General features: G+C 38.6%; 1 protein-coding gene across 2 annotated transcripts in view; it reads right to left on the reverse strand.

The window, feature by feature from the left end:
• Positions 1-2,492, reverse strand: part of LOC145683738 (trophoblast glycoprotein-like) — an 88,735-nt gene extending 86,243 nt beyond the window's left edge. Inside the window, exon 1 of one of the 2 annotated variants that reach the window (XM_081755263.1) lies at positions 2,184-2,492. The gene's annotated coding sequence lies outside the window, so the exon portion shown is untranslated. The remainder of the gene's footprint in view (positions 1-2,183) is intronic. The other variant, XM_081755262.1, reaches the window with a different exon arrangement.
• Positions 2,493-9,338: the final 6,846 nt, after the last annotated feature.

A 9,338-nucleotide genomic window follows, 5' to 3' on the forward strand; every position in this document is an offset into this window, starting at 1 on the left:
AACATTTACTGGGAAACATTCGTTATGCGCCAGCGAGCATATGGTGAGCAGTGAGCACAGGGGAAATAATTACGAAACTGTTTGCAAACAAAATTAGGGACGCTATTGCAAGTGCGACAACAGCATTTTTTTCTTTTTTTGGTATCGTCATGAGTTTTACACATACGTTACAATTTGATTCTTTCCCAAATAAAAAAATAAAAAAAATAACCGTAGTGTAGTGATAAAAATGATAACGGCACTTCCACGGGATCGAACCCGCTACCTTCAGCATACAGAGTCGTTGCTTTAACTAACTGAGCTATTTGTTTTTTTACGTGAATTGAGCCTGTTCCGGTAAAGACGATATTTCATTACGATCGTCCTACCAATTCGTCCTTTTCCATAGATAATTTCCACTATTTGCTCTATCTTTATGTTAATACTTAGCATATATTCATATATTTGGAGTTTGCAGATAATGCATATAATAAGACATACTAGAAATATTCGTTAAAAGTTTAGTTTGTAGATTTAATCCACATTTCTCTCAATGACATAGATGTCGCTGCTTCGTGTTGAAATGCAGAATTCCCTCGTGTTCTTGAAAATTTCCCACTTTAGCAGAGTTGGTAATTCTCGAGATTTCTGTCGATTTAATGTTTTTTGCTTCTAATTTCTTTATTTTAAGCTAATATCTAACACAAATATTAAAAACGGGTTTGTTATTAACGTTTCCTGCTGGGGAAACCTTCCGAAATTTCGAACATATAAAGAAAACGGAGATATTTTCAAAAAACTTCAAAATAAAGAGACGCGTCATTTATTTTGCTCATGGTAGTACAGAGATGTTCATCCTCGCAAGGGTGGCCCTCTCTAGGGCATCCTCACCTTCAAATTCCCTCACCCTCAATGACGCGAGAGCGGGGAGAAATTCCCATTACGAGGGCGATGGACAACTCCCTTCGCGAAGGCGAGGACCAACTGTCACTGAGAGGGCGAGGACAAGTTTCCTGCACGAGGGCGAGGACTAACTGCCACTTTGAGGGCCAGGGTGAGTGAGATCGGAGTAAAATGAACATCTATGCTCTGGTAAGCAAAAGCCGTGCGGAGTGAGAGTCCGCAGGTGACCACTGGACAGTTAATTAGGAACCTCAAAAGATGATAATAAGGTAATAGTATACATGAGAACCCCCTGTCTTCCGTGCGCGAGGATACTTCATATTATATATTTATACATTACCAAATTAAATCACTGCGTTGTCTTCATTATATGTGCTTAACATTCTATTTTTACTTTCTAGAATAAATTTTGTTGATTTCGATTCGAAAAATGTTAAATATTTTTAAATTTATATCATGATGCAAACCAAAATCCTTGTTGCATATAATGTAATGCGCTATAGCATATAAAGTACAAGGGCAAATATGTACGTTCTTTTTTATTTTCGTATCAGTGGATAAGTAAATGAAAGTGGGTTTGTTACCCCCTTTCTTAGTTCGTAGATACTCAATGAATAATCCCTAAAAGTATGAGCGTCCAGCTTCTTCTGGAACTCAGACGGTCTTACGTATACTATATCCATAATAATAATAATAATAATAATAATAATAATAATAATAATAATAATAATAATAATAATAATAATAATAATCCAAGCCAACAACAGGAAAAATACACAATGCGATTTCGAAAATTACTGACAGGTTTATTGTGCGTCATAATCCTACAGGAATTCTCGGAATTTGTGAATGAATGAGGCGCTCTTGCTCTTTTGTTTTGGTCATGACTTTCACATTCTCTGATCACTGACCTTAACGACCCGAGCAATACCCACAATAAAACATGCTGGAATATTGTATTTATTGTGTTTGTACCTCATTTTGTCTTTTCTCGGGTTATCAGGAGTGCCCTTGCCAAACAATTCCGCGGATAATCGGGATTTGCTGTAGTTAGCCACTGAGTTTTACTGTGAAGTTATTAAATTATCCTAAGTAAACTTGGTCTTTTTATTTTTTTGACCCTACTTTTAGGTTTTGATGGTATTACAGTATCGTATGGTTTGCCTCTATGTGAGAATAAGAACAATCTGTAAAAATTGTTTATAAAACACTGTTTTTACTATTAATAAATGACTCGTTGTGAAAAATAGCATATAAAAGAATAAATGAGCAGAAAAATAAAGAAATAAAACCAAACTAACCTTGCCAGTCCAACGGTGGTTTGTTTGCCGATAGTACCTTCCGATAAATTCCTGTAACATGAGTGCTACTTGCACTTTCGATAAACAACACACACACACACACACTGAGGCTTCTCCACAGCTTTCCACGTATGTTCCAACTGATAGCCGCAACAGCGAAAACATGTCAGCAACTAGTTTGACAAGTGGCGAGTAACCTGAGAAAACTTTCGTTCATTTTCCCAAATAACAATGAAAAAAAAAAAATGAATGATTACGTCTGTAGTTTCGCTTCGTTAGGCAGAGGTATGAAAAATGCAGTCTCACTCCATAGCTCACAACAAATGGATTTATTGCCTTTTAAACTCGTTTCATTTGTCAGTTATGTCTTTTAGCAAAAAAGAAAAATGAACTTTAATCCACGTGGTACGCATAGGGTTGCCATATTACTCGATTTTAGCGGGTACCAGCCGATTTTTAGGTCCTCTATTCGACCCCCGCTTAATCATCTCTTAATTACGCAAAACTACCCACTTTTTTTTGGATTAGAGAAAAATCTAAGACGACTTTGTTGATGAAGCAGGGGTGCCCACAAGGGGGGATATGACGCAAACTGCGTCATTGAAATATTTGGGGGGTTAAAATCTATATAAATGTTTGAAGGGGGTGTAAAAATTAATCGAAAATAAGATTTTTTTCATGGAAGAACACCTACGAATAGACAATTGGGGGGTGCGTCATTGACATAAGGGGGGGGGCACCACTGTTGTTATATTCAACGTAAACATCTCTTGTGTCAATCTCAATCACGATTGAGTTAAATTTTGACTCGTGCTCAGGCTCAGGCTGTGAGCTATTTGCCCAGTGCGTGTGCACAGAGCGGCTTGCTAATAAGATATTTGCTATAACGCACAATGACTTTTCTTTTGTGTAGTTCACGTGTTTTTAATGTAATGTACTGGAGGTTCTATATGAATGAATATTTGTAATACACAAGTTTACATCAGTATTTACGGTTTAGAATCCCCCGCTTTTCTAATTTTAAAATATGGCAACCCTAGGTACGCACATTCATTGAGTGGTTCAGAGATATCTTTAAATTCTTCATGAAATAGCCCAACTGCTTAGATTAAGAATACTTTAACGTACAACTCCAGGTATTCAGGGGCGTCATTTAATGGGGCAAAAGGAGTTTTATTACACGTCCATTGTTTATAAATCCCAAAGCTTTGAGCTAAATGGATGCAACGAAAATTGAAAAAAAAAAAAAAAAAAGTCTCAGACTGACATGTGAGTTGAATGAAGCACGCTTGTTTGCCTTATAGTCTTATATAATACCCTATCATAGGGTCCGATATGCGATGGTATTGTGTATTCTTACACAATTACAGGTGCGGATCTAGGCCGGAGCCAGGGAGGCCCAGGCCCGCTAGTTTTTTGACAAAAATAATTTTAGGCATTACTTATATATTTTTGAAAGTTTATAGTAAATTTATGATATATCTATCATATTCTGTGTTCTGGCTGCTCCCCCATTTTTTACCTACTAGATCCGCCACTGAACAGGGTTTAACAGTTAACCCTGTATGATCTATTGTTAACCTGAAGCAACGTACTACATAGAGACCTGCATGGGCCGAATTTTTCAGCCCGAGCCCAATCCAGCCCGAACGTAGCTAGGCCCGGTCCAGCCCGGGTCCGAAAAGTTTCGAAGATTTTCGGCCCGAGCCTGGCCCGGGCCCGATAATTTTTTAAAAAATTAGCTCGAGCCCCAATCTTTCTCAAAATTTAGTACTAAATTTGACCTAACCCCCAGAAACATTTTCTAAACTCTGGTTCACAACCTGACGCTTGCCTCCCGAATGGTACCATTGCCTCCTAGAATTTTGCCTGTCATCGAGAGAACAAAAACTCCATTCCCTGTAAGAAAAATCTAACTTAATTGACTTTTAGAATAAAGTGAAGATGGCAATATTGTTTAGCGACAGGCAAAACATTCCCACCCCTTCTTGTTATATTTTGAGTTCGGTGAAGGTCAAGGTCAGAGATCAATTTACCGCATAATGCCTGCAATCCTCTATAGTGAAAGTGGAGCCGCTAAGCAACACAAACTGTAAATAGCTATTACATTCTTTGTAACACGGACACACTTTTTCAACGTTTGGCTTTATTCCAATTATCGTTTAACGAAAGTCAATAATTATTAAAGAATTGCAATTGATCGGCCCCAACCCGACCCGACCTGAAGAGAAATCAGTGTCGGCCAGCCCAAGCCCGGCCCGACCCAAAGAAATAACAGTGTCGGCCCGCCCAAGCCCGGCCCGGCCCAAAGAAATAGCAGAGTCGGCCTGCCCAAGTCCGGCCCGTGCCGGTCTCTAACTACGTCGTCCCATTCATTCAACATAACATAACTCAAGTCACAACGGCATGTTGTTACTCGAAGTTATCAGTCTTAATGATTTTGGAGCGCCTCTAGTGGACTTTGTTCGAAGTATAGAGGCTTGGCACGAGGTGCAAGATTTTGTTCTGTTGCCACTAAAACTCAATTCAGGTCATACAGGCGGGTTAAATGGTGGTCAGTTCAGTTCGTAAGCAGTGGCTCAGACGAATGTCTTTTTATTATTATTATAATAAAAGTTTGTATTATAATTTGCATTACACTTCATTACAAGAACTGTATCTCACTTTGTTATTCTAAAAGTTTTATAATTTCAAAGCTCATGTACTGTTAGTTCCAATAATTCAGTAAGTTTACTATTCTATGATCCTATAAGTTTATTACGGGCCGCGATGGCTCATTGGTAGAGAGTTTACCTCTGGTGCATGAGTCCTTGGTTCGATCCCAGCTCGCGTCAAGTGGGTTTTGTGGTGGACAAACACCGTCTGCGTGGGTTTCCCCGACGTTCATCCGTTTCCTCCCACTTTCATCCTTCCAGCATTTCATTTCTTTTTGAACATCGCCGTCTCCTTTAGCCTAGCCGGCATAACCGTGAGGCGTAAAACTTAAAGATTTCATTTCATTTTTATAAGTTTATAATTCTACCAGTGAGTCATGGTGCCCCCGTGTATTATTCTAGTTGGTTAATGGTTTTGTTAGAATTTTGAAAGCAAGTGGCAAGAATATACGTACTTATGTTTTATGCCATTTTAACAGTAAAAGCTTCAGAGGCCATTTTGACCCCTTTCAACAAAATGCTGAGTTTAGACTTTTTTAGTATTTAAGTATTTATTTACTTACTTCTATTGTTTGGGTTATTCGGTATTATTATTATTCCGTACTTATTAGAATGCTTGTAGATTTTATTATATTATGTAATTATCAACATAAAGTTTGCTATTTTAGCATTGAACAGCATGACGGTACGATTTATTTATTTGTTTGTTTATTTTTATTGGTGCCTATTATCTTGTAAAATTAAAATGTCTATGTTCAATTTCCATCTATCATACTATGCGATTAAGTTATGTAACATTTAATTTGTTATTAATGAAATGACGTACCCTTGTACGTGACGGCTTCTTGGTAAAGTCTATATTTACAAGGGCTCTTCAGAAAGTAGCAGAAGTATCGAAATTAAAAAAAAAAAAAAAAAACAGAATGAACAAACCACATTGTATTATACACATTCGAAAAGTACTCATAAGCTGTTTTTCCACATAATCGCCATGCTAATAAAGTACTTATCATACTGTGGTACAAATTTTTCAATACCGTTGCGATTTCAACCACTGATTACAACGGCGTGCAGTTCTGCGTCAGTATCAAAGCGTTGTGCAGAGAGCCTTGTCTTCATCGCTGGGAAGAGGTGGTGGTCGCTTGGCGCCAAATCTGGGCTGTATTGTGGATGATCGAAACACCTCCCATCCGAAATCACCCGAGATCTCTCGGGTACGCTTGGCCGTGTGTAGACGTGCGTTGTCGTGAAGAAACAACACACTTCACGTAGTTGGCGATGGGCTTCAATTGGTATATGTTTTTATTTTCTAACAAAAGCCTAATCACAGAACGTAGCTCAAAAGAGGCGGAATTTTCTATTCCAACGCACATTGTAACACGTCACCAGAAAGCACAGTAAGAGCGCCACAGTCCTTACGCCACCACAGCTGGATGCGTACTGAACAGTATTGCCACAGTCCTAGCTCTGGAGTGGACTGAAAAATACCAAATTGAAACAAAAAGGGCTGAATCCATTATCTTATACCATCGGGGGTAAAAATGTCGGGGAACGCGAGGGGACGCCATCTATCCACTTTCAGAAAATATCTGTGGCGTCCCCCACTTCTAAAAAAATTACAATGGGCAAAGATAGGCACATGTAACGGCCTGACGTCGTGCATCACCCTACTTTTTCAGATTTACTTTTAACCCTGAGTGTAATATATGGTTCTATAACACAAAAGTAACAGAGGTAAAGTTCTACAACACTCCCCCCTTTTTCCAAGAGTTTAAATCAAGAAAGCGTTTTTTTTAAATAATGTTTAAAAACATCCAAATAGGACGACTAAAATTTTTACCACATTGCTTCTTTTTCGTGTCCTTCATGCGCGGTGCGGATGCGCTCACATAGCGTCATTTGTTTTCCGGTATAGTTCGAATTACGAATTTTCTACACAAAGTTCGCAGCGTTATGCGGTGTAACGTCACAGAAATGAATGTTCAACAGCATTTTTTAAGAGCCAACACACAGTTTGAGTAACGTGAGATGTAGGAAAAGTCTTACTGAAAAAGTGACAAGTATTTGTTAAATGGTGCTGAATTGGGTAGAATTGTACCAACTTTCTCAGAAAAGGGGCTGAAAATGCCTGCGTGGTATCAACGGGCCGAGCAATGACAAAAAGGTCTGAATTTGGTACAATTCTACCAAGTGTGGCAACACTGGTACTGAATATGGCAACGTTCTGACACCAAGATGGCGAGTCTAGCCCCATCCACTCCCGCGATATGCCAAAAGTCTGGTACTTTCTGAAAGGTCCTCGTATAAGGTTTAAACATTGCACCTTCTTCATTTTATAAGTCCTGACACTTTGAAAAACTAAATACTTTTTGGCTGTCTTTGTACACGATCCACATACACACTTGTTATAGTGAAGGCGTTGATCTTGTGTTATCCTTCGTTATAGTACATCCAACAAAATTCGGCCATGATTTTGCTTCATTGTTGGCTGCAATCCAGGCACTGAAAGTTTTATCTCTTTCCGTCCTAATTTGAGTCTCTTGCTTCCTTCCAGGGGCGGCGATTAGGGGGACAAGTGGACCACTTTTTTTTTTTTTTAAATGACCCCTTAATGTATATAATTTCATTTGTAAATGTAAAGTTTTTGTATGTATTACTGGTTCATAGAAAAGAATGGTGCCATATATAATATTTGCCGTTGCGTGAGTGCGTATTGGTTATTTATCTTCCCGTGAATTTACAAAGCTACAGGAATTGCGTCTTAATTGCAATTCAAAGCAATTACGAGTGCAATTGCGCATTTCTTTAAATGTCGTACCATATGCTTGTAGTATTTACTGTCTTTCATTTTCGAAGAGTAATAACATACATTTAATGGCATGTGTGGAATTAAACATATAGGCTAAGTTGTTCATTAATCCCCTGTTTCAATATAACTTGTACAAAACAAGCCTCACTGTTGAATTTTTGAGTTGATTTTTAGTTTAGCGTCCCATTCAGCAGCGAGGCTATATGAGACGTAAACCTACTGATTAACGTGGAATCCGAACCACATGAGCTCCCGCCGGGAATCGAACCCGGGTCTCCCAAACAAGCCTCACTATCATAGGTGTGCGCAACGTGGGTGCCATGGGTGCTTTGGCACCCCCATTGGACAAACTTTTTTTATGTAGAATTATTATAAACTGAGAAGAGATTACATGTAAATTATTTCCCGTTTGCATGTGTGCCGTGCGTCGCCGACGCAGCGTCGGGTGCAATGACGCTATCTTTTCTTAGGATAAGGGGGGGGCAGCGGAGGACGACATTCCATATGGTGGTACTTTAGATCTGGCACCCACATTCGGAATGTCCTGCGCACGCTAGTGCTCACTATTCATTACTATAATTAATATTATACTTTCTATTTATTTGTTTTGCAAATTTATTGTTAAATAATCTGGTCACACAATTTTCCAGACAGAATTTTAAGATGTTCATGAGCAAAGAATGAAATATCTTCTTACATCTTCGTTGTTTAAGAAGTAACTAAGTAAGTAGTGGGGATTAATGGGGACGAAAGCAACGAGGCTATATGTCCCCGTCACGATCGTTGTTTAAGAGTACAAAGGACTAGTACCTACAGGGTACTTGCGTTGCTCTTGTCAATTTATTTAATAAAATATGAAATTCGATATACGGTATTTTAACTGAAAACAGATAGTACCGGTATTCTATTACTTATATAAACCTTCGTCTGACAAAGTGTAAAGGCACATTACCACGTTAGAAGAACTTGTAGCTGTCATAAAAAACATCTTGAAGCCCTACCATATTTCACCATGTACACATAGTCTTGAAAGTGTTATAAAACATTTTTTCCATCTTGCAAGAAGTTGAACGATGCGCAACTTTTTGGGACGTCTTGCTTGCTACCTGCTCCCGCTGATATAAAAGAAAAAAAACAGTTTCGCCGCTTCCAAAACAACGGATTCTTTTGAACAGGGAGGGAAAGTGCGCCAAAATACACATTTTTAATGAGGAAGTTCACTGTTTGTCCACTAGAGTGCAGTGCTGCATGGGTGGAGATACCTTTCTTGCTTTCAAGAAATTGTAACATGTAAAGAGTAAATAGAAAGATCAGGCTGCAATTTTTTTTTTTTTTTAACAGCTACAAGATTCATTTCACGTGGCAATGTGGCTTTAGAAACAACCAGGAAAACTAACATTGATATACAAATATTCAGATCGTGTCTTCCTCCCCCTCCTTCAACTCTTAACGTTCAATTGCCGTTCTTCCTTCCGTAACGTCGAAGGAAATTGATGTCAAATATCTTACTCCAAATAACTACCTTGTAAAGCACAAATTCATTTATAGTGGCCATATATCCATTGTCCCATGATGGTATGAGTAAAAATTGTGGTCCCAATTCATTAATGCTAATATATTTAATTCCTAAACCATACGGTCAAACCATTTAAATATTTAAGCAGGGGCGGATCCAGGACCGGCTTCTGGGGG

This window comes from Thermobia domestica, chromosome 4, assembly GCF_964235325.1.
Source record: "Thermobia domestica chromosome 4, izTheDome1.hap1.1, whole genome shotgun sequence".
Lineage (NCBI taxonomy): Eukaryota > Metazoa > Arthropoda > Insecta > Zygentoma > Lepismatidae > Thermobia > Thermobia domestica.